The sequence below is a fragment of the Hippopotamus amphibius genome, chromosome 11 (assembly GCF_030028045.1).
Source record: "Hippopotamus amphibius kiboko isolate mHipAmp2 chromosome 11, mHipAmp2.hap2, whole genome shotgun sequence".
Taxonomy (NCBI): Eukaryota; Metazoa; Chordata; class Mammalia; order Artiodactyla; family Hippopotamidae; genus Hippopotamus; species Hippopotamus amphibius.
Window position 1 is genome coordinate 35,166,195 of NC_080196.1, and position 24,620 is coordinate 35,190,814.

The 24,620-nt window shown below is 43.7% G+C and overlaps 1 protein-coding gene across 28 annotated transcripts in view; it reads left to right on the forward strand.

Moving 5' to 3' along the window:
• The window catches only part of TRERF1 (transcriptional regulating factor 1), a 195,752-nt gene that overhangs the window by 72,529 nt on the left and 98,603 nt on the right, over positions 1 to 24,620 (forward strand). For 14 of the 28 annotated variants that reach the window (XM_057698385.1, XM_057698379.1, XM_057698386.1 and 11 more), the window contains one exon: positions 7,072 to 7,154. The exons of the other annotated variants lie outside the window; for them this stretch is intronic. The gene's annotated coding sequence lies outside the window, so the exon portion shown is untranslated. The remainder of the gene's footprint in view (positions 1 to 7,071; positions 7,155 to 24,620) is intronic. 28 annotated transcript variants of the gene reach the window in all.

The window sequence follows — 24,620 nt, forward strand, 5'->3', positions numbered from 1 at the left end:
GGAAGAACACATTGTAAATATTGGATGCTGTGACTTGTACAAATACAGGTGTCACGCGTTGGTCAGGAAAAGGGCCAAGGGTGGGTTTGGAGGGACTAAGAAGTAATTTGTGGTCAGGGAAGGGACTTTCAGAAAATGGTATTGTGGAGGTCAGGAAAGGCGGAGATGGAGAATTTTTGAGGCCTGGGTTTTGTTTGGATTTGTCCTGTGGATGTTGTTGAGGGGCAGGGTGAATAGAGGTGAGTGAGACTGTGGACACAGGCCACATATGGTCCAATCTTTCCTCCTGGGCAGGGATTGGGGTGGAGAGGGTGCCAGGTATGCAAATGAACATGAAACTTGTCAGGAAGCGGTGACAGTAATTGACAGGTACTTATAAAAATACCCTTGCTTGACAAAACAAAAAGTGAGCAACTCTGTGTTAGTCCCCAAAATTAAAAAAAAAAAAGAAATGGTTTTAACAATTTGGTGAATACTGAAAATCTAAGCGAGATTGCACAACTGGACGGGGAGTTGTAAATGTCACATTTGGTTCTGGTTTTGTATCTGGCAGTGTGGTCTCCAGCTACATCTTAGTTTCTTTAGATCTCCGTTTTCTTATCTGCAGTAGATCAGTGGTCCTCAACCCTGGATGCATATTAAAGTCACCAGGAAACTTAAAAAAAAAGAAAAAGAAAATGAAAAAAAACCCAATGTCAGAGCCCCACTACAGTCCAAATGTATCCAAACCTCTGGGTGTGGGGCCTAGGAATTTTTTAATGCAGCCAACATTGAGAATCCCTGGATTATGATCATCCTAATTGCACATTTTAGCCTTAAAATGTTATGATTCTATGTATTATATCATACAATTTTGTTCATTTCAAATACTATGCACAAAATGTTGTAAACCGCTTACATATGAAGAAAACTTACTTTTTATTAAAAAAAAAAAAGCAAAAACAAAAAACCTCTCCATAATTCTCATTAGGCCAGTGGTATAATGTCAGTGTCCTTTGTCCAGTAAGTCAGAATCATAAAGGTAGTAAAACATCAAATAATTAATTTTTGACCCGGGAGTTGAAGCATGGACTTTAATTTCTCATTCCCACATTTAAAAAAAAGTACTGCCTGGAGTCCTGAGGCCACCTCCATTCTTAAAGAAGACCCTGGAGAGTTCAGAGAGAAGACCTTACTGGAAATGTCTGTTGCTAGAAGAGTTGTGTATACCGTAAGTTCCAAATGAGGAGGTCCAGTCTGGGGAGTCTTTATCGGATCTAAATTCTACATGGAGTAGGAGGTGTTTAAAGAGACTTGGTGCTGTTTTATCTTCACCATTGAAGTTTTTGGTTTTGTCTCTTCCTAAATGAGTCATTTTTTAAAAAGGAACCTGACTTGGGGAGGTGGGGAAACCACTGCCGGAGGTGCGGAGGAAGGGCGGGCACTGAGGCTGAGGGTCAGGGGACTGCGTCTACAATTGGGCAGTTCACCCGGGAGGGGTGGGGCCGAGGGACCCGCCTGCGGAGGGTGGATCAGGACCAGTGGGACCCAGGCTGGTGGGGGGTAGGGTAGAAGAAACGGTATTGATGTTGTTTATTAATGTACCACGTATCTTCTGGAGCCCATCCACCAAACATACGGCCTAGTATCAAGGCTCAAGCCACACTTGCTAGGCGATGAAAAACAAAGGGGAAGGAATCTTCTAGTTTTCACTTTAGTCGGGGACACAAAGCATGGAGGTCAGGCATGTCTGCATTTCCCTGCCCTTACAAGTAAGTGAACTGAGGTTACAGTGCCCTATACCAGTGTGAACAGTACAAATGAAAATGTTAGTCCCAGGCAGGATTGCAGAGGAGAAAACATGGCAGCCTGGAGACCCCATCGTGGAGCACCAGGGGGCCTGATGAAACATACAGTGGGGTGAACCAGACATTGGTCGAGAGCCCTGTGGGACCTCCACACGTCACTTCCTGTTTCTGTGCTAAGTTCTCCCGAGCCCCTGAGAACTGTTCAGAGTGTTCGCTGCCCTTGATGCCTGGGGAGGGAGGGGAGGGCCAGAGAGTGGGGAGGTGTCCACAGACTCCGTGTGGAAACCAGAAAACCAGGGCAGCCCCATGGGACTGGGCCCCGTGCTTGGGGTGAGGCGAGGAGCACAGGGCAGGTGCTCCCGACACTGGGAGGAGTTGTGTGTGTTGGGGATGTCGGCCAGGCACGCTCCTTTGATTCCACACCACCCCCCGCCCCTAGATGTGCTCATTTTCATCTTTTCTGAGTGGTGCCAACCTCCTGCAGTTGTGCCTCTGTGTTTTCTAAGTTTGTCACAAACTTCCTGTTTGGGTCTGGTCTGAGGCTCGAAGCTTTTTGTGTTTTGAAACCCTGGCATTTACAGAGCTCCAGCGCTTCTCTCTTCATGGCCATGGGGTGGCCCTTTTGTCCTCCTCCCTTTTACTGACTTTGGCCGTCCTTCTTTGCAAACCTTCCCCCTGGGAAATGCTCTGTAGCTTCTGTACTTGTTCCTCTTAGGGAGTGTTGAGAGCTGTGAGATCTGAAGGCTGGAAGGAGGGAGGGGAGCCACACTTATTGGGCCCCTTATATAATGCCAGGCACTGTGTTAGATGTTTTCCTGTATTTCTTGTTTTATTTAGGCCTCGCATTAGCTCATGCAGAGCCAGGCTCAGAACGGGGAAGTGACCAGCCTAAGTTTGGACAGCCACTAGGTGACCAGGTCAGGATTTTATGCCAGGCTTGACTCCAGAACTCCTGGTATTCCCACTGCGTCACTAGGAGCACACTGTGCCTTTGGTCCCACTGGTTTGGGGAGATCTTGATTTCTTATTGGGCATCTTGGTGGCCAGGCATCACCTTCCCCTCCATAGATTCCTCCCAGACCCTTGTTGTCCAGGTGCTGCCCATTCTGTCTGCATAGGGTGTGATTTGATGACCCTTGAGTGCCTTGCTGACTTGCACCATTCTCAACCGTCCTCCTCCTGTGGCCCCAAGAGTACCAGAATGGTATGGTCCCTGGCTGACAGTCAAAGTAGGTTAGGGCCAACTCCCAATTTCCCAGAAACGGAGTATCCCTTTTCCTCCTTCTACCATTCTGCTGGTCACCATGAACTCCACTAAGCTGGGTTTGGATTGCTCATTTTAAGCTCTTCCCTTGAAGAGGGAGGAAAATAGGATATCTCTGTGTGTGAAAGCATGTAGCTAAGGAGGGATCCCGAGACCTTGAGTATGGAGGAGCAGGAAGGAGGGGAGAGCTACATCCAGCCACCCTGCCTCTTATTAGGGTGGCTGTTATAGGGTGTCCGACTCTGGGTGCTCCTGCAAAGGAAGAATAGTTTTGCTTCCAAAACTTCAGGGAGGCCCTATGTCCCTTCCCATTACCCATCCCAGTTCTTTTGTATTTTCTGAAAAACTTCTAGAAGTGTATCATCGGTGTTTCATCAGAATTGTTCTGTATATCAAGTAACATTTACCATTGTAGACTCTGTGTTGAGCAGTGGGCAATTCTAAATATTCAACACATGTATTCATTACCTTCGAGGGGTGTGCCCTCTATGTGGAAACTTGGCAAATGGAACACATGCCAAGAGACGCTAAATACAGTGAACTCAGAAGAGCGAGGATTACTTAGCAAGCTGAGGTGGGAGCAGGGCGCTCAGAGGGGTGGAGCTGTGGGGATTGGGGGTCGGGGGGAGGGATGTATCGGCACTGGGGCCTTGAGGGGAGCATGGAATGGGGAGGAGCATCCTGGAGGAGGGGAAAAGAGCATGAATGTGGGAAATAAGATTGAAAAAAGATCCCTTCCAATTGCATAGGACAGGGATAGGTAAAAACAGTGCTGTGAGCTATAAATATATAAATATAAATACACTCCACATATTCAACAAGGAGAGAAAAACAAGATTGTAAAAGAGGAGAGAAGTAGAAGGTGTAAAAAAAGATTCCAATGGAATTTTTAGAGTTGAAATATACAACATTCAAAATAAAAAACATACTGGATGAGATGAGAGCAGATTAGACACCAACTTGAAGATACAGCAATAGAAACCATCCAAAAAGAAGCACAGAGATATTTAAAACAAAAACATAACATCAACAACTTGTGGGACAATATTAAGTGGTCTAACATATGTGTAATTGAAGTCCCAGTGGGCGAGGAAGGGGAGAGGGGAAAATATGTGAACAAATAATGGACAGAATTTTTCATAATTCCATGAAGACTATAAATCAGTGGTTGGAAAACTATGACTTGTGGGCCAACTATGGCCTGGTGCCCATTTTTGCAAATAAAGTTTTATTGGAACAGGAAAACAAAACAGTGCCACGAGAAGGTTCATGTGGATGTGTGCCCTCTAATGGGGGGTAGCTGGGAGGTGAGTTTGAAGAGGTTTATCATGTCGAATTTTAGGAATGAAATGTTGAGGCCCTGGATTAGGGTGGTGGAATGAATATGGACAGGAGGAAAGAGAGATGGAAGATTTCAAACCCCAGCTCCGCCACTTGCTTCCTGCGTGACCTTGAGCAGGTGACTTCATCTCTTGAACCTCAGCGTCATCAGCTGTACATAGACGCTCAGAATGTCTCACGGGACAGGTGTGTGAGGGTTTTAACTTGGTTTGCACCCAGCACATGTGTAGTAGGCAGGATTTGTGACTGACTGGGAGGAATTAGGGGAGTGGAGGGTGAGGACTCAGAGGGGCTCAAAGGGTTGAATCTGGGGGCCTGGGAGAGTGATGCAGCCCAGACAAAAAGGGATGGAGCTGTTTGGGGTCCTGGAATTCTTCAGTTGGAGAAAGACCCGTCTCCTACATCCAGGCTGCCGAGGGCCTGTCCCAGAAACCCACAGCCATGTGGATTTTGTGCGTCTGAGCCCGCAGCCTCTCGTTTCAGCTGGGCCCTCAGTGACGCTGGCCGGTGGCCGGCTCTGTCTCCTCTCAGGGTCAGCCCTGGGAGAGGCAAGGGAGGCACCTGGGGCACAGAATCTGAGGAGGCGCTGGGTTTCAGAGCTGACCTTGCAGGATGTTCCCCACAGTGCCCACTCCATCCAGCCCCCTTCCGGTCTGCCCTTCATCACTCAGGAGACCACCTGCCTTCACTGATTCACTGACAAGTCCCCTCACTCAGCAGTGAGCCCACTCAGGTTCTCTGTCTCCCCTCGCACAGTGATCTCCATCTGGGCTCATCCCAGCTTGGTTTCCTTCCTCTCAGAGAAGGACACGCCCCTCCTCCTCTTCCTGGCCAGAGGGTACCTTCTGCGTGCCCCCAGGTGCCCCTGCAGCTCCTGGGACCTCACCCGCTCCAGTCATTCTGCTGTAGTCTTTCCTCAAACCTTCACCCCCTCTTTTTCTCCTTCCCTTTTCTCCCCTCACGAGATGTCTGGAAAGCCCCTGCCCTCGGGTTTTGCTCCTTTGCTGAGGCAGCCCGCTCAGGCTGACTTCTGCCTGTGGGAGGTGTGACTGGTGCAGGGGAGGGACTTGGGTTTGCTGCGAGGAGCTCCTGCTTCCACACAAACTGCCCCCTCTCAGGTCACCTGTGGCCTCCATATAACCACACCCAGCGGACACTTCAGTCCTTATCTTTCTGGACCCTTTGCTACTTTTGACACTGTGGACAGCTTCCTCCTTCTTGCAACTCTCTTTTCTCTTGGTTTCTTTCATTCTGCAAATAAATCTCTCAGCCACTATTCCTTGAGCACCTACTGTGTGCTGGGCTCTGGGGCATACCATAATACCATGTCCCTGCTTCCAGGGAGCTTCCAGTCTAGTGTGAGGGAAGAGGAATAAAAATATAAACAAATGCCAGGGGAGGAGGTGAGCGCTACCAAAAAAAAAATACAACAGGGAAGGAGGATGGAAAGGGTGCTGGGGTTGTCAGGAGGGTCTCACTGAGAAGGTGACATTATCGCAGAAACCTGGAGGAAGTGAAGGATGCCTAGCAGAACAGTGTTCCAGGCAGAGGAAAGAGCACGTGCAAAGGCCCCTGAGGTAGGAGCCTGGGGTGTCTGAGGAAGCCATTGTGGCTGGAGGAAATTGAAGGAGAGCAGAGTAGAAGAGGTCAGAGAAGAGGCTGGGGCAGGTCATGTGAGCCTTGTAGGGCATTTCAAGGACTTTGTCGTTAACTTTGAGAGAGATGAGACACTATAGGAATGTTTTGAGCAGAAGAGTGATTTTTAGGCTGCTATGGGGAGCACGGTGTATTGGTCTGCTAGGGCTGCCATAACAAAGTACCACAAACTGCGTGGCTTAAACAATAGGAATTTATCATCTTACAGTTCTGGAGGCCAAAAGTCCAAGATCAAGTTATCTGCAGGGCCATGTTCCCTTCGAAGGTGCTAGGAAAGGATCTCTTCCAGGGCTCTCTCCTAGCTTCTGGTAGTTTCTTGTGGGGGCAGCGTGACTCCAGTCTTCACATGATGCTCTCCCTGTGTAGGTGTCTGTGTCCAAATTTCCCCTTTTTACAAAGACACCAGTCGTATTGGATCAGGGACCCACCCTACTCAGTGTATGATGTATGACCTCATCTTAACAGTTCATAACATCAGCTTCGACCCTGTTTCCAAATAAGGTCAGATTCTGAGGTTAGGGTTAGGACTTCAACATAGGAATTGCGGGGAGACACAATTTGACCCTCAACAGAGTTCAGCGTGCATGATACATGGATTATAGACAGGCAAGGGTGGAAGTAGGGCGATCAGCTAGGAAGTTGTAATATTCTAATGAGAGAAGCTGCTTGGACCAAAGTGGTAGCAGTGGAGATGGTGAGAAGTGGTGAGAGTCTGGATATATTTTGCAGATAAAGCTGACATCCTTTGCTGATAGACTGGACATAGGGTGTAAGGGAAAGAGGGGAGTCATAATGACTCCTGGTTTGGGGTCTGAGTGACCAGAAGACTGGAATTGAGTGTCTTTCTCTCTTAAATCCACCCTCAGGGACCTTGCAGGACCCTCCTCCTGGGCAGGTCCATCTACTGCCGGACTCTTCAGGGCTCTGTCCTTAGCCGTTTCTCTAATCTCTCTGTGATTGATGTGATCTGTCCCCGTGTTGAAGCCAGATATCCTGAATGTGCTTTCTGGGTTACCCCCACAGACCCCGGCTCTGGAGGATGCTAAAGGAGGAAGACACGGAAGGAGGACAACCCTGAGAGATTAAGCCTCTTAATTGTGAAACAGGTAGCTTCTCTGACATTCTGGGTGTTTGAATGTCTTATGATGAAGGGCGTCATAAAATCGTTTCTTTGATCCCTGTGGTGTGGAAAATGCCCCACAGAGGGGAGGTCGGCTGCATTGGGCCTGGACACTCATAGGTGTCTGGGAAATGGTCAGTGCTTGTGGTTTCATGTACTGGAATTCAGCATCACCTGGCATGGGGCTAATGGCATCCTGTCTCGTCTTTCTTGACTTTGCAGAGTTGTTGCACACAGTGAAGGATCCAAAAGACGTTCACGGATGGTAGCTTTTAGAAGTAGGAATTAGGCATCTCTGGAGAATTGTAGCATAGAAGGCCACTCTGAGAAACCCCACAGCGCCTGTCAGAGGCAGAGTCTTGGACCAAGGACCCGCTGAGCTGGCCCTGGGGCATTTCTAGTGTTTTTGTCAGCTCTGGCCCTGTGTTCTCTTTCCAGGCTCAGTTTGTTCCTCTAGAAAATGGGCACGTAGCTATGATTCCTCTGCCAGATCTCACACAGAAGCTGTCTGGAGGGTCAGTAAGTTGGTGTATAAACAGATTTTTTTTTCTTGAGTTTTAAACCCTGGTCTAGCAAGAGATGACTATTTTCCACAAATTCTCAGTGACGGTGGGGAAGGAGGGTGGTGGTGTCTAACTTGATTCTTCTGGTGTGTGCACCATACTTTTCATGTTTCTTCTGTGAGATTCACAGTTGATTGCTTCTGTTTCTTTTTTATTGTGCCTGATTTTGATTTAATTTTTAAGCCACTGTGTCTTGGGGTTCTGGTAGGAAACAGATGGTTCACTCAAATGGAGTAGTCCAAGAGTCTCTGCTGAAGGAACTGCTATCGTGACATCAGCAGGGTTAAGAGAAATCAGCGCAGGACGTTGAAGCATCCCAGGGTTAGCACTGTCAGGGGGCTATTCCCATACCTGGGTCTGAAAGGAAGAGGGAGGGAATTGGTTATCAGAACTAGAAAGAGAAGCTGTACAGAAAGGCTGTCTCTGGTAGGAGGCAGTCAGCCTACAGCAACATGGCTGAGAAAGCGCCAAGATAATGGACATCCTCACTGAACTCCCGATCAGTTCTCCTGTCTCCTGATGGTGCCTCCCATCAGGCATACTCAGCCAGAAGCCAGGAGGCAGGGAGCATGTTGAAGCTGTCCAAATATCAGAACATCTAGGCGTACAGAGCTGAGTGGAGACAGGCCGAGGGTGGATATTGAGGGGCAAGTGGAAAATATCCGACCGACCAAGAGATTCAGATTGCTTGGAATGTATTAAAAGGGATGTTTCTGCTTTAGAACCAAAGGAGGGTTTTTTGTTTGTTTAAGTGAAACTGCGTTATTGGGTCAGCTACATAAAACTGTTGTCTCTGAGGGCTGGAAGGAGCATCACAAACCCTCTAGTCAAACTTCATCCTTCTTTAGAGTTGAAAAGACCCAGGGAGATCAAGTGACTTGCCCAAGGCCACTCATTAATTCGTGAAAGTATTTCTTGAAAGCCCGTTATACTTTCTTAAGAAAAACAACACAAAACCACTTGAAACAGGGTAAAGCAAAATCTGAGCAAGTACTAGGAAAAAGCTGTGGATGAGTGCTTATTTCCCATTTATCAATTTGGATTCCTTGGGGTTGTGAATATCATAAAACTGAACTCAAAGGGAGTCCCACAGCACAGGGAATTAATTAAGTGGCTTGTACCAGCAAAATGCCGGGATGGGACGGACGACAGGGTGCATGTGAGACAGCAGCTCAACTTGTGATCAGGGGTCCAGTTTCTTCCCTTCCCACTGCTGCTCTTCCATGATAATCAGTCCATCCTCAGGCTGATTCCTCTCTCCTGGAGGCAGAATGGCCACAGAAGTTTCTGGGCTTATTGTTGCACATCCCTCCACCCAGAAAGAAAGAAGCATCCCTTCCAGCAACTCTTTAAAGAGTGAGAAAGTGTCTTTCCCAGAAGCCCCGCCCCAGAAAACTAACCCTGGCATTTCATTGGCCTGAACTGAGTCACATGCTCATTCCTTAGCCAATCACATTGGCCAGGTGAACACCTTCTGTTGATTGTCAGGGATGGAAGATTTTCCTGATTGGCCTGTCCCTGCACTGGGGAGTGTAGCTTTCCCCAAAGCACCAGGGTGGGGGAAGCAGAGCTCTGGGTACAGTTGGGGGAGGAGGGAAATGGTCACAGGGAGTGTGACAGCGGACATCCACTGTACTGTATCATCTATAGAGACCTTACTAATTCGGACTAATAGTTGGGGTAACAGTGAGAGAACTCGCTTTTAGCTAGTGAAAGTCTGAATTTTAAAGCGTTTGAACATAGCAGAGTTTCAGGCAGAATCTTCCCAAACAGTTCCTGTTGGAAGGCTTGCAGTTAGCATCTGCTTTTCAGTATGTCTTAGAACATAGGACCTTCCAGGAGGTTAACTGTACCTTCTACAATGCTGTTTTATTTCTAATATTCTTATTCAACCTTTTGATAGCCAGAGTAAACACCGAACTCAAATTCTAGGTTAGTGAAGATTAAATTATAGTAGTGAAGTTCCTCATTTATAACCTCATCTATAAAATGGGAATAAGAGTAGCACCTACTTTATAGGTTTGTCGTAAGGATTAACTGAGGTAATCCAAGTAAAGTGCCCAGTGGCCCAGTGGCTGGCCCAATAAATGTTACCTTTATTAGCTTCATATAACTCAAAATATTGTCATAATTATATATATGTGTGCATGTTTAATCTAGGAAATTAACTCTTCACAACAAATATATGTCCCTGATTAGCTCAGAGACAAGGCAAATGAAGGTATTAAAATATTTAGTGTTTATGGATTTTTTTTTTTACTAGATTTTTTCAAATTCATTTTGGGGGAAACCTAAATAAAGAAAAATTTAAGTAGCACACAGTTAAGTTAAAGGTAAGTACAGTCCCTGGAAAATAGGGAATTTTAACTTCATGGTAACATATTAATGTATTCTTGCTTGAAGAAACCTTGTAAATAGTTTTGAAGGTCTGTCATGACCTCTCCCAGCAGATTTTCTCGCCATTGTTCTCATTGTGGAGGCTGTGGAGGGGCCAGTGACTCTCCTCAGCTTTGGCTTGCCAAACCAGCCACGCAGTTGGGCCTTTCTGGGTAGATGGGTTTTCTGATCACCTGAATTGGGTGAGATGCTACAGTATTGAAAAGCTAGTCCTGGGCTTTTATTTCAGTGGAATTTTAACTGACAAAACGTTGTGAATCATTCTTGAAAGCCTTGGGTACCATAAGGCTGACCTCTCAGAATCCCAGGAGGATGAAGTGTCTTGATTTGGGGTTTCCCAGATTAGTGGTGGGAAGAACACAGGTTGGCACAGCACCCTGAAGCTGATTTCAAAACTGGGAGGCGATAACTTTGAAGATGAGGGTTGGATGGGGTGCAGCGAGGGGCCTGTGGACGGAGGATAAAGTTCTAGAGCGACCAGGAACTTACAGGCGTAAATTTATAAACCATAAAATTTTTCATCCCCCTCTCCCCTGAATATTGATTAAAACTATTCTTAAATTTTCTGTAGGTTGCTTATTGCCCCCAAGGCCGTCTGGTCACCATTGTGACAAGTAGATGAGAACTAGTGATAACTGGACAGCTGACTCGAAATTCCTTGGTTCAGAGGGTGCTGTAGACAAGTGGTTCTCAGATGTAGATCGTCTGGACCAAGAAACTCCTAGAAAAAAGTTGAGGGGATTGGCTTAGGGCTATCAATTTTTTATTTTTCCAAGGAAGGATGTTTTTAAATATCTAACATCTATTGCTGCAATTTCATAAAAGAAAGGACCATCTTGTTGCTAAAATAGTAGACAGGAGATCATCTAAGAAATAAAATCTTTACATTGAAAACATTCAGCTTTAGGAATAATTTATTACACTTTTCCTATTTTTCTGACATCACCTGTGAAAACAACATTAAGGGTGGATGCTTTCCTGCATCTGTGCATAACAGGTATTGGGGAGATGTGGAGTTAATGTGCACCTGTAGGGGGGATAATCATAGTTTTTTTGAAGCTTCTCATGATGCCTAGGAATTTGCTGAAGTCATGTCTTTATTTAATTTAAAGGGACAGGAGAAATTCACTTAAACGCAAGTCTTGATAAACCCAGTTCATTTTATAAAAGAAGGAACTATTTACCCTCGACTTAGAATTGTTAGTTTAATTTTCCACCAGTAGGAAGAAAATTTTGCAATACCTCAATAGTTCAAATGAAAAAGCATGTCAATAATTTTTTCCTTTTCCACCCTTTAACCCTAAAAATGGTAAATTTGTGCAGTTTCGTTTGGCTTTCAGTTGTGTGCTGTGTCTCTGTGTGTGTATGGGCACACGCTCATGGACACATACACACGGAGAAAACTTAGTTTGGTCTGAGAAGCCGCAGAAGGGAGAGGGTACTTTTGAGAAAAGGAGTGTGTCCATCAGTCAGTTACTAGGAAATGCTAGTACTTGTGGCAGCAGTTGCATCTTGGAGCTGCCAAAAGAGTATGACTTTTTAAGATGCCTTTTGAAGTCGTTAAAAAATTCCCAAATATACACCCAACCACCCCTGGCATCCAAAACAGCAGTAAAATGTTTCTTATTCTGCTTCGCTTCATATGCCTGTTTGGCTTTGCCACAAACATGTTTTGCCTTCCAGCCAGGGATTAAGCTTCTGGTGTGAGGCCATGACTGGTGTGAAAGCAATGTCTCTGCCCTTGTTGAGGGGAGGAAAAGACTGCTTGCTGTGCCTGTGTGAAATCCTGAATGGAATCATGGAATCCTAGCACCAAAGAGGGTTTTGAGGTTCCTGCCAGACTATCCTTAACACTCATCACCTTGATTGACAGAAAGTCACCAGATCCTAACATTTCATTGACATCTAATGTTTCGTGGGTCCTCTGTGAATGCGGACAGGAACTTTGCTTTTCTTCCTCAAGAAAAAGCAGCCCGTTCTGTGCACACTCACATCTGCAGTTACTGCCCTGTTCCCAGCCGCATTCCTGGGCATAGTATCACTGTTTAGGTCCTATTTATATTGTCACATATGCTCATCCGGCACCGTCCTTGCATGTTCTAGTGGACACTCAATCTTAATTGGTTCAGACTCCATACCACTTGTTTCTCCTAAGGTGTATCTCATACTACATCAGGCTATGCAATCTGCATAGCTACAGCTCAGTGTTTTCTTGGACAGACGTTACCACAGCCCTCTTGTCTTAGTCAGCGTGGGCTGCTGTAACAAAATACCATAGACTGGGTGGCTTAAGTGATAGAAATTTATTTCTCACGGTTCTGGAGGCTAGGAAGTCCAAGATCAAGGTGGCTGGCAAGGTAAGTTTTATCCTGAGACCTCTTCTCTTGGCTTGTAGGTGGCCGCCATCTTGTGTGCTCACATGACCTCTTCTTCGTGGAGAGAGAAGCTCTGGTGGCTCTTCTTCTTCTTATAATGACACTAAGCCCATCATGGGGGCTCCACCCTTGTGACTCATTTTAACCTAATTGACTCCCAAAGGCCCCACCTCCTAATACCATCAGATCGGGGGCTAGGGCTTTAACATATGAATTTGGGGGGTGAGGACAAACATTCAGCCCATAGCAAAGATGAGTCTTTTATTTGTGATCCCCTGGAAGTGCTTGCAGGGTCTTTCGTCCAGGAACCTTGTAGAGAAAGCCTTCGAGTTACAAGCTTTTATTGCTGTGGAAGAGGTGTAGTGTTCTATAGCTGGAGCAGTTGGTTCTGTGGACTAGACAGTTGGAAGACCTTTACCACAGAACTAGAGGTGACCTGGGGTAGACTGATGATCTCCTTGTCTTTTCAGATCTTAGGTTTCTTAGTTCCATATGTCAGTGGTAAAGTTGTGGTTGACAAACTTGATCAGCCTCAGCGAAATTTGGATGGTTTAGCATTCAATATTCCCTGAACACTTTCTATAGCTTCCTTGATCGGCCTCTAAAAAGGAGGCTTTTGGAACCAAAGCCTGGGAAAGTGGCTTATTTCTTTGTACTTCATCATCTTGGACGTTTACTCCCTTTTCAGGGAGGGAAGAAAAGGCAGTAAATTACAATAAAACTACTCCCTAGTTCATTAGAGATCAGTATCTTACAGTGTCATTTTAAACATATACAAACGTGGTAATGTGCACATGCACATAGGTGCACGTGTGCCCACGTGTGCACGTACACACACCCGTGCCAGGTGGAATATTTTAAAACATAAAAAGGCCTTTGAAAATTTTTTTTAAACTTTCAAAGAACCGATGATTCCTGTGTTATATAAAATGTTCCAGGATTTATAAACTTCCAGATCCTACTTTCAAGCAAACATGACCCTGATAACAAATCTGGCAAGTCCCCAAAGGGAGGCTCGATACCAGTCTCGCTTAGGAATGTAAAATTAATAGATAAAATTCTAGTGAGTAGATTTCAGCACTAGAGTATGTGAACGTTCCGCCATACCCAAGTGGGTTGTATTCCTGGAATGTAGGAATGGCTTCATACACATATATTTTCATTTGAGTCACATAAATGATTTAAGTAAAAATATATAACAATCTCATTAATTTGAAAAGTGCATTCAATCAATTCAACTTCTAATTTCTACAGACGACTTAAAAAGGAATACATAAAATGACCATTCCTTAATCTGATAAGGAAAATTGAGTTCATACAGTCCACTGGTATTATACTTTATTGGAGCCCCGTAAAGGTGTCATTGGATATGACTGAGATCAAAGCAAAAAGCCAATGCAGAAAGTTATAAAAATAGTAACTTTAGAGAATAAATACTGTAAAGAAAAGAATAAAATAATCATTAACTACAGATTGCATAGTTGTAAACCAAGAAGAGTTAAAGAGATTAACTAAAAACCTTATTTCTAAATGGTGAGATTAAAGTTAAGGATTTGGATGCTTCTAGAATTAGTTCATGAGTCTAATGCCATGCCTCTCTAAGTCCAGCAGGATTTTTAAAAATTTCACCAGATTATTCTAAGTCTATTTGAAAAAATAAGTAGATGAGAACCTCAAGGGGAATTATGAAAATGGTTTTGGGGGAAGGGAGTTAGATCTATTGGATATTAAAATATATAGCCCTCCCAGACATTAAAATGCATTATGAAGCCTTTGTAATTAAAACACTGTGGTCCTGGCAGAAGAGGAAGAAGATGATAAGTGAACTAGAATAGTTCAGAAATAGACTCTCGCAGAAATAATTTAATAAATCATAAAGTCATCTCAAATCAATGGGGAAAGGAAAATTATTCAATAAATAATTTTGATGGCTAGTTAGCAATTTGGAAAAAATCATTTGACTTCATCAAAATGAATTACAGATGGATTAAACAATTAAGGGCAAAATGTAGATGCATAGGAAATCAATAGAATTGAATATTGCTTAGAAACAAAAGAAAAACACTCAAAAAAGGAAAAGAATAGTCCATCAAGCTACAGGATAATCAAAGATTTCTTCATGTAAAAAACCAATGGGGAAAAAATAGCCTGGGAAAAAATTTGCAGTAACATGACAGAATTAATCTTTATTATATGAAATGCTCAACAAATTGAAAAGAAAGGTACTAAAACCTTGGTAGAGCACTTGAGTAACTAAATATAACACTAAACACATATATGGAAAATGTTCAATATTGTAATAAGAGGTCTGTAGATTAAAACAGCATTAAAGTACTATTTTAACATATTAGCAAAAAACCCTGTTTTTAATGATAATCCACAATTCTGATGTTGTTATATTATAAAGCAATTTTACAGTGGTTTAGAGAACCATATTATTCATTCATACATTTGACCCAGTAGTACCACTTCTGTGGACCATCTTCCCACATCCCTCCATGAAGGAAATAATACAAAATATTTAAGATTCTTTTTAGACAATGATGCTTCCCTGATGCATTATTTACAAAGCAAACACACACACACACACACAATTAATGTCCAACAGTTGGGTAGCTATAAAATTAAATAGTTTTTCTCTCAGCATAATACCCTACTGTAATGAATAATTATTTTGAAGATACATAGCATTGTGACAAGATATTTACAGTATAATTTTATGTGCAGACATTGCAGTATAAACTGTGGCATAGTCTTAGTGTGGAATGTAGCTATATTAGCTGTGCCGTTAAAATGAATGAACCATAGCTGCTATGACAACACAGAAGGATCTCAGGAATATAACATTAAATAAAAAAGCAAGTTGCAGAATAGCTGCAGTATGATTCCAATTACATAAGGTTCAGATGCACTGCAAAACCAATGATACAGTGTTTAGACATCCACATGCATGTGGCAAGACCTATAAGACCAAGTGAGCATAGACGAAGATTTAGGGTAGAGATGGGAGGTGAGGCTAGGACAAGGGAGCAGCCCATAGAGGCTATCTAGGGGATTAATAAAGTTCTCCTCCTCAAGCTGGGCTGTGGACACACCTGTATTTATTATTGCTATTTTTTATACCCTTACAGAAACTACAAATATTTTAGTGCATTTAATGTTAACTAAAGCAATATTAAAACCAGTATTCACTGATTACAGTTAGGTACAAAATTTGTATCCCTAATACAGATGGTGTGGAGTATATAGGTAACAGTGACTGTGTTAGAGGGGTGGAATTTTGAGTGGTTCCTTCTTTCATTTTCTCTCATTTCCAAATTTTCAATTATGTGCTTATTTTTAAAAAGAAAGAAAGGAAAATTGAAGACAATTGCGATTATAGGGTGACGTAAGCTTCCAGTGGAGGGTGTGCCGTTGCTCAGAGGGCGGTAGACTTCAGCACTGAGGCAGAAGGGGAGATGGATTTAAGCTGTAAAAGGAGTGTGTCTGGAAAATAAATCAGTCCATCAATAGTCACTGAGCATCTTTTCCTGTGAAAAAGCATTAGCTTAGCCTGCCTTGCAAAAAAACTTTTGGACATGAGTTTTAATGAATTGCTAAAATGGATGAATTAGAAACACTGGTGTTTCTTTGAGTTCCTTTCAAAAAATTTTTTAAGCTTTATTGTTTTGTCTGGTTATAAAAATAATACAATTGATTTGAAATAGTCTTACAAAAATATAATAGAAACTGAAGTTGATTAGACACTAAAACTAAATCTCAGTTGAAATGAAATACAGGGAATAGAGAAGCCTATTAAAAGACACCACAGGGATGTGATCAGGAAATTCTTGGGACCCAGGACCCATATGTTTCCCAGTAAATAAAATGGCATGGTAAAGAATGAGGGCGGGGGAGGGCACTATGTAATAAATTTTGAAAGAGTCAAAAGACATATCAACGGGGTGCAAATGCACATCTTGCTTGGATCCTGATCTAAATAAACCAACTATAAAAAGGCATTTATGAGATAATTGGGGAAATTGGGACACTGACTGGATATTTAATATTAAGAAATTATTAATTTTTAGGTGTGATATTGTTATTATGAGCATGTTTTAAAGATACATGCTAAAGTATTTATTGGCAAATAAAATATCAGATATTTACTTTAAAATAAACAGTAGGGAGTCTGAGTATGTTAACTATGAAAAGTCCCATGTCTCATATATGTATGACATAGCGAGGATTTATATTACAACAATCCAGGGGTGGGGGCATGGATAATATCCCTGTTATCCATGCGTGATAATGGAAGCTGGGCAGTGGGTAAATATATTCTTGCTACTTTTGTGTATGTTCATTATTTTTGTGTATGTTTATTGTCGTTACTAAAACATAAAAATAAAATGTATAGTCTATATTTTAGACATTTTCAACTATGAAAATGTCTAAAATATAGACAAGTATAAAGAAAGAAGTGAAAGTCATCCATTATCCCACCCCCTGGAGAGAACAACTTTTTGATAAAAATCCTTCTGTACTTTCCCTTCTGCATTTACAACATAAGTTCTTATACAGATATACTTTTAAACAGCTAAGAAATTATACCATCTGTATTGTTTTGTATCCTGCTTTTTCTATATTGTGGGCACTATTGTGCTTTAGTAAGTTTAGATCATCATAATTCAAAATTAGGGCTGCATGTTATTCTAATATGTGAATACACACACATGCCGTGATTTATTTCTTTAACAAGTACCTTACAGGTGGGTATCTAAGCTGTTTCATTTTTTTCACTAGTCAAACAATTCTGCCTACTTGTTTATTTCTTTTGACAAATATGTAGAAGGTCAAAGGCTTTTTCTTCCTATCATGCCAAACTTTGTTGAAAATGATACCATTTTGAATTCCCTCCATTTCATCATAAGCTCAGCTGCAATAGGTGCTATATTCACAGTATTTTAAATGTTTGTCAATCTGATAGAAGGATAAAGATTATCTTATTTTATTTATTTATTTTTTTCTTTTTTGGGCACACAAGCTTAGTTGCTCCGTGGCATGTGGGATCTTCCTGGAGCAGGGATCGAACCCGTGTCCTCTGCACTGGCAGGCAGATTCTTAACCACTGCGCCACCTAGGAAGCCCCGATTATCTTATTTTAATTTGCATTTATTTGATTATTAGTTTGAAAGTCTTCTCATAAGTGTATATTAGTATTTTTTATTTTGTGACTAGGTGTTTATACCTTTCCCCCAATTATTGTATTTATTCCTCACTTACTGTTTCATAAGTGCTCTTTACATATTAAAGGTTACTGTTTCACATACTGTATAAACTGCAGTCTTTCCTAGTTTGTTGTCATTTAACTTTGGGTCATTTTTGAACAGTCATTTGTCTGGAATTGTTTTAGTAGATTTTTAAATGTTAATACATCTAGATTTTTTTTTTCTTTGTCTGTAATTTTCTACATTTTAACTTTTGTAACCTTATTCAATACTTTATTAAGAGATTTCATTATATAGCATTGCCCTCTGAAGTTTGCTTTTTTATTTTAATATCTTTTTTTCTTTTTGGCCACACTGTTCAGCATGCGGGATCTTAGTTCCCCGACCAGGGATCAAACCTGTGCCCCCTCCAGTGGAAGCATGGAGTCTCAACCGCTGGACCACCAAGGAAGTCCCTATTTTTTGATGTCTTTATTGGTTACCAAATAAGGCATGTTTGTGGTGGAAAGAATACACTTTTGAAAATAATTTACCTTATACTTTGTTGTACAGTGCCATCAGATAAATTTGGTAGTTTTCCTTTCAGTAATTTTTCTCTATATGTGCATTAGAGTAACACTTGCTGAAGAAACAATTAAAACCCCAAATTATAACTTCACACAGTAGAGGTTTATTTCTTACTCCGTCCAACACAGGTGCTCCTGATAGGTGGTCAGCCCTCCAATGAGTAATTCAGAGGCCCAGGATCTTTGCATCTTATGGCTCTTTCATTCCATAGGGCTTTGGGCTTCTCTGCATCTAGCTGGGAGATGGAGGAAGAAGGCATGGAAAAGGCACATCACTTCCTAACCACCTCAGCCTGAGGTGCCTCTCATCACTTCTGCCTCTGTTCCACTGGCGGGAATAGTCACATGGTGCCACCTAAATACAAGGGATGCTGGGAAATGAAGCCCCTGGCCGGGCAGCCACTTTCCAGTGAAAACCCTACACTCTGGAAAGGAGTGTGAATATTTGTTGGATATTTAGCTGAATCTGCCACCATTTATTGCCTTATAGTGCAATAAATTTGCATTTATAGTGCATATAAGTGTATATATTATACATATAAATATAAATATATATTGCATTTATAATGCATATAAAATATATGATATATATTTTCTTTACAAAATGGAATTATCCTATTGACTGTTGAATTTTAGCAACATTTTGTGAGCATTTCCCTGTGTCTTTAAATCTTTTTCAAAAACATGAGTTTTAATGTCTACGTATTATTCCTTGTATTGATAATATCATAATTCATTTTACCATTTTTCCGTTATAGTACAGCTAGGTTTTTCTAGATTTTTATTCTTCTGAATAGCGCTGCTATAACTGTCCTTGTGCATAAATCTTTGAATATTCCTCTTATCATTTCCTCAGGGAAAATTCCTGCTTAGTGTTAAGGCTGATGATACATATTACCAGATGGCCCTTCAGAAACGTGGACTAATTTACACTTTCATCAGTGGCGTTTAAGGATTCTCATTTCAGAGCACCCTTGACTGTCCTGGGCATTATAGTTGGGTTTCGGTGTTTGCCCATTTGTTGAAAACAGTATTGCATTGTTTGAATTTGAAAGCTTTGCTTAGTAATAGGTTTGAACATTTTTTTCATGAGGCCATCAGTAACCTGTGTGTGTATGTGTCTGTGTGTGTGTGTTGCCTCTTCGCATCCTTTTTCATTTTTATTTTGCATCTTTTTTCAATCATTGATGAGATTTTTATGCAGTATGTGTGTTAACTTGTCATATGTTACAAATATTTTTATCTAACTTCTCCTGGCCTTGATTTTGCTTCATAACCTAATTTTTTTAGATTAAACTCTACAGTTGGAACCCTGATGTGTGATATCACACCCGCTGACTCTGCCCAGTTAGCAGTACTCCTGAGATTAATACCATTTAAAAAAGCAACGCAGATGCTTTTTTTCTGACCCATCATATGGTTTGAATGTTCTTCATGTGAATTTTAGTTATCTGGGAGTTCAGGGGGTTGAAAGTAGTCATCAAGAAAATGGACTTGACAAGAAGGATTTGGGGCGCTGGTCTAAGTCATCCATGGAGATAGTAAGACCTACTTCTTTATCTTCCCAGGATACTTAGGCAGGAAGACAGGACGATAGATGGTATCTGATGACTCCTTGGTTTTAGCTAAGTGAGTAGCGGCAAAGTCTTTGAGGCCCTCTGGCTTGTTTTTCACGTAAGGTCTTACTAGTAAAAGGCGAAAGATTTATACGATCTGAAGAGAAACCAGAGTATCGTAAGGTCTTATTAGAAACACATGCAGTAGAGGGGCAGGGACCCAAACTAAGGGTCAGGGCGCTGATCTGTAGTCCCAGCTCTGCCACTCACTGCGTGCGACCCTGTGCAAATCTCTCGTCCGATCAGTGCCTCAGTTTACTCCTCTGCAAAATGCAAGGGTTTGTTGTAGGTGGTGCTTTGGATGCGTGAATTCCAGGGCTGTGCTGCGGAGTTCCCCACGAGGCCTCTTTTACGTTCACTACCTGCTCTGACCTGTATCGGGTGGGCGGGGAGTGGGGAGAAGGTTAGTCTCTTTTGGTCTCCAGAGTGATTTATGAGAGAAATCAATCCAGTATATATCTGTTCCAGATATAATGTGATCTAAATGTGATATTCACCTAATAAGATTAGATGAATCTAATATGGTTTTCCTCTAAAACACAAATACCGCACCACTTTTAATTGTCGTAGCCAAATTAAATTACTCATCCCAAATTAGATTTCCAGCAAACTTAATTTGAACATGAGCTCAGTACTGCAGGCCCTGTGTAATTTTTTAAGATATAAAATAAATCAATGGGATACCCGTATTGTTCCTCTGGGCTCTTCAGTGGTTACCATAAAGGAGAGTAAATAAACATCTAGAGGAAACCTGCAAAAGTAGAGCTGAGACAGAAATTGATTCTTCAGCTTATCATGGAGGATTTTCCCCCCTTCCATCTCTTCCATCACTAGGACCCTCACTGGTCTTGAAGGGCAAGAAGCAAACAAAGGCAGGCCCAGTAATCACTGAAGACTTACTGCTGTGACTGCCTTTCTTCTTTTTCTGCTCCTTGAGTGACGCCCCCTTAATGTGTCCACCTCCTCAGGAGGACACTAGGTTGGGAGCAAATCCCTGGGTAGTTTATGGATTTGGTGAGAGACTAGAGAGGTTTATAGCATTGGTTAGCCATATTTTCTCTCATTTTATGTCAGTTAGGTGACAGATTACCTGAAAGGCAACCCACACTGGCTTAAGCAAAAACAGAAAATGCATTGGCTTATGTGATGGAGCAATCCAGGAGTAGATCCTGGCATCAGGTAAGGCTTTATCGAGGGCTCGGGTGACGTGCCTACGACCCAGTTTCTCTCCTTCATTGTTGGTTCCTTTCTCAGGCATGACCTCCCCTTCTGCCCCCAAGATGTCAGCCCAGGCTCCTGTTTCCTTGTTCTCATCCAGTGGGAGAAAAAGATGGCGTCCTTGATAGGTCAGCCAAAGGCTCGTTGCCCCTGGTTGGCTCCACTTGGATCCTGTGCTTTCCTGAACCCCTACTGTGTGGAGGGGATGGAATGAATGACTGCCTGGGGGCCTCAGGGGACTGTTGGGAAAGTAGGGTAGGGGAGCTGGGGAGGCATCTCCAAGTCCCACAACGCACTGTGCAGAGCCTGCTGCTTTTGCCAGCACTCAGGCTTACATTTCCTCACTTCAGTAAATGACCCTGAGAAGTAGGTGGGACATGTTCGTGGATGAGGAAGTGAAGTTCACCGTGGGATCGGCTCACCCAGGGCCTTGTCCGTGGTGGAGCGAGGACCAGGCTCAGTGTCTCATGAGTCTTCCATTTGTTTTCACTGTATCCTGCCTGCTTCCAACTGATCCCGCCCACGGCTCCTCCTTCCCGCCCTCCCAATACCAGCGCAGGGTTCTTCGTTAAATAGACAGTCCGTCAATAGTTGTTAACTTCTTATTGACCGACCCGTGTACCGTCAGACCACATGTGGCCTTTCTGCGCGTACTCTGTGAATATCATTATAGCAAACCACCAATGTGGATGATTCCCAGTTATTAATTTGTAGATTGTCCCTAGTCATTCAGTTTCCCTTTCCCCGAGTTACAGAGTTCTTCTAACAGAAAGGTGGAGTGTGGATCACTTGAGGATAGGGGCTACAGAGAGGGCCTAAGGTGTGTGTATGTGCGCGCGTGTGTGTGCACGTGTGCGTGTGTGCGTGCGCACGGATCTGCATTACAGAATTAAGTATGTTTCGATTTCTTGCCTGCTTAGCATGGATGGCTGAAATTAGATTTGATGCCTGTCTTTCCACTTAAGTGCAACTTACATTTGTGGGAGTCACCCTTGGCAAGGTCCCCATGTATTCAAACCAGAGACCTGTGAGCAGGTGTGCCATTTTGAAACATTTTGAGTAATGACTATACACTTGCTTTTTCATTTTTGGGAAGAATAACAAGTGCATATTGTCTTCTCCCTGCCTGGCAAGCTCTCCCTCATCAGTATTTCATCTCAGGTTTCACTTGCACTTCCTCTAGGAAGCTGTGGACTTTCTCCAACTCTGTGTCTCTTTGTGCTGAAGGTCTGCCTTCCAGGTTAGCACTTTGCCCTGTATCCTGTGTGCACTGTTTCTTACGTATGGGTTTTATCTCCTGGGTCATCTGGTTCACTCTTTCAGGTCAGTGTTTGGTCTTCCTTTCTCCTTCCTTCCCTCCCTCCCTCCCTTCCTTCCTTCCTCTCTTCCTTTTTTCTTTCTTTCCTTTCTTTTCCTTCCTTCTTTTCTCCCTTCCTTCCTTGCTTTTTTTTCTTTCCTTTCTTTTCTCCCTCCCTTCCTTCCCTCCCTCCTTCCTTCCTTCCTTTTCCTCTTTGTTTCTTTTCTTTTCTCCCTCCTTCCTCCATAGCGCTTACCTCCAGGCTAAAGTGTGGTGGGTTGTTGTTTGGTTCAGTAACTGGGGTAGGTGCCCCCACATCACCGTTACTATACTTACAGTGGTTTTGCAGCTGTCTGGTTACTTGTCTCTATTCCTTCAGTGTAGTTCTTGGCATCTATTAAGGGCAGTGTGATTAAGTGTTGACTAACTGAATGATTCTCACCTTCTCTGCACCAGCCCCACCCTGCCATCCCGCCCTGCCCCCCGCCACTGAACCATAACTTCTTTGTTCTCCACGGTCCCACCGCACAGTAAATGCTTAGTAAGTCCTTGTTGAGTGAGTGGATTTTACCCTCTCAGGACCTGCCTGGGGGAAGGCAGATGGGAAATGATGTTTTGAGAGGGTGGAGGGGCATGGAGACTGGACGGGGATGGGTTCGAGAGCTGGGTGTGCCAACCTCTCTGCTGCTTCTGATTTCCAAGTACAGATACGGCACTTCCCTAAGGGCGGAGCGCTGTGTCCTCTCCCTGCTAGGCAGCTGGTGAGCCCGATGCCTGAGAAACAGTGGAGTAAAAGACAGTGGCTGGAATTCTTTTTCTTTATTTGTTTGTTTGCTTGGCTGCATTGTGTCTTAGTTGCGGCACACAGGATCTTAGTTGTGGCAGGCGGGATCTTCTGTTGTGGAGTGCAGGCTCTTTGCTGTGGCACGCGGGCTCCAGAGTGTGCAGGCTTAGTTGCTCTGCAACATGTGGGATCTTAGTTCCTCAACCAGGGCTCGAACCTACGTCCCCTGCATTGGAAGGCGGATTCTTAACCACTGGACCACCAGGGAAGTCCTGTGGCTGTGATTCTAGGTTGTGTTTTAACAACAACAGTAAAGAATTTTCTCTGCTGCCTGAACCCCTTCAGACATCTGCATGGTTGAGAGGAGAGGACTCAAGCCAGAAGGAGGGGCACATGATTGCCTCTGTATGTTGACCTCCTCATCCTTCCCATTGCCCTGGGGGTGCCAGTGGGCAGTGACAGGTCCACGAAGGAGGGAAGGAGAGCACCAAGGGATCAGCAACCCCTTAGCATCCCTGGGTGGCATGCTACCAATGGGCTGACCAACTCGTCCTGGTTTGCCTGGGGCTGTCCTGGTGTTTGTCCTGGAAGTCTGGAGTCCTGGGCCACCCTTCCATCCCTGGCAAAGCAGGATGGATGGTCTCTAGATGCCATTCGCTCCCTTCCCTGCCCTGGCCAGCTCTCTTGATTTCTTTTCGCTTTTTGAGGGCCTTAATTTGGCCTTTTTCCTCCTCTCCCTCTCTCTTTCCACCTCTGCTGCTTGTACCCTACCTCTTGCCTGCACCTCTGCTCTTAGAGGCCTTTCAGATGGTTTTCTGAATCACTGGGTTGACCAGAGTTCCTGCTCTGGATGTAATTGCAAGTGCTGCCTTCTCTTCCTCTCTGGCTCCACTTGGCTCCTGAAATCAACCGAACTGTGAAAGCTTCTGTCACTTAGAGGTGAAACTCACCTGGTTCGGGGAGCATGTGCCCTCTCTGGGGGCGGCTGTCCGCACACACGGGACTCTCAGAGCAGCAGGCTCTGGCTGGGAGGTGGGGCAGGGGAGACGGCAGGGCGTGTGGCGGGCACCGAGGCCCACCCACCTCGGCCCAGCCTCAGCCCTCAGCCCCTCTCTTGTGGGCGCACCGCGCACCCGGCTCTCAGCGAGGCCTGGGTGCAGCCTGCCCTCTTCTTCCCCGAAGCCTCCTTGCCCGCACTTACTTCTTTGTTCTCAGAACTCTTCCTACATGGCTAGTAAGGGCTGCTCCATTAAGCGTGATTGTTTCCTTCCGTCATTCTCATGCGTTAGCCCTTCCTTGAAGGCAGCCGTCTCGTCTTAGGTTTCCTCTCCTTCCACCTCACAACACCTGGCCTTGCGCTGGGCCTGCAGCTGGCACTCACTTTTGACACATGTCGTTGTTGTCGATGTCTCGGTGATTTGTGGGTGAC